Source organism: Pipistrellus kuhlii, unplaced genomic scaffold, assembly GCF_014108245.1.
Source record: "Pipistrellus kuhlii isolate mPipKuh1 unplaced genomic scaffold, mPipKuh1.p scaffold_m20_p_3, whole genome shotgun sequence".
NCBI lineage: Eukaryota > Metazoa > Chordata > Mammalia > Chiroptera > Vespertilionidae > Pipistrellus > Pipistrellus kuhlii.
This window is the reverse complement of record NW_023425529.1, coordinates 173,453,244-173,454,234: the sequence shown is the minus strand read 5'-3', so window position 1 is coordinate 173,454,234 and position 991 is coordinate 173,453,244.

Genomic DNA, 991 nt, shown 5'->3' with positions numbered 1-991 from the left:
GAGTACAAAGTCAGAAAGAATGATGTCTGATGAAAATGACAAGTGACCATTAATTGTGTGATTCTTTTTGGTTTCTGAGGACAATGAAACCAAAAGAGATTTTGATATATTTATGGAATTATTTTGGCATATTACTAATTATTGAGCTCATTATAATTCTATTTAATTACAAAAATGGGCAAAACAATGAAGATTTTGTTGTAATTCCAAGTATTTTTAATAGTTCAAGTGCACACATTTAATGGAACATACTTTTCAACTTTTGAATCAATAGATATTAACCAATACTATTAAATACTAAGATATTTTCTCTTGAAATTTAATTTTTAAATGTGGATAATAAAATCTATTTTTGAATTTCTGAAACTGACAGGTACAAATTAGCCTAATTGTTCCAAATTTGAATGAATTGATTTTGCTAAGAATACTTATGACTCAGTTAGAAAACTGTATGACTAGATACAATGTCTGAAAAAGGAGAACATCAGATAAAACTCTAGTTTTGATAAGTGGTATTTATTCATTTTCAGTTCCTGGTACTCAACTCAGGATTTTGTTGACCATGAAAATTATGGTAGATAAAAGATCTGAAATGACAAAACTGCCTTTGAAATGCTATGTCAATTCTAAAACACTATGTCTGGGCAAGCTCTGATGTGCTAACAGGTAACTTCTGTTCCAAACTACCCCAGGTTTTAACCTAGTCTTTAAAGTTGCACACCATCCATTCTGCTTCATTTTCTTTGTTAGAAGCAGGTCACAAAATTCATCTCACACTCAAGGGGAGGGGATTAGGCTTCACCTTTTGAAAGGAGACACATCCAAGAATTCATATTCCAAAACCACTAGCATATACACACATCCATTTAAACTGGGTTCTTCCCAGTGCACTGTTGCATCTCTAGGGATCTCCACATGGGAAGAGGGCTGTTTGTTAATGGGCATAGCGCATGATATCATCAAAAGTCTTCATCTTATAACCTGTAAAGCC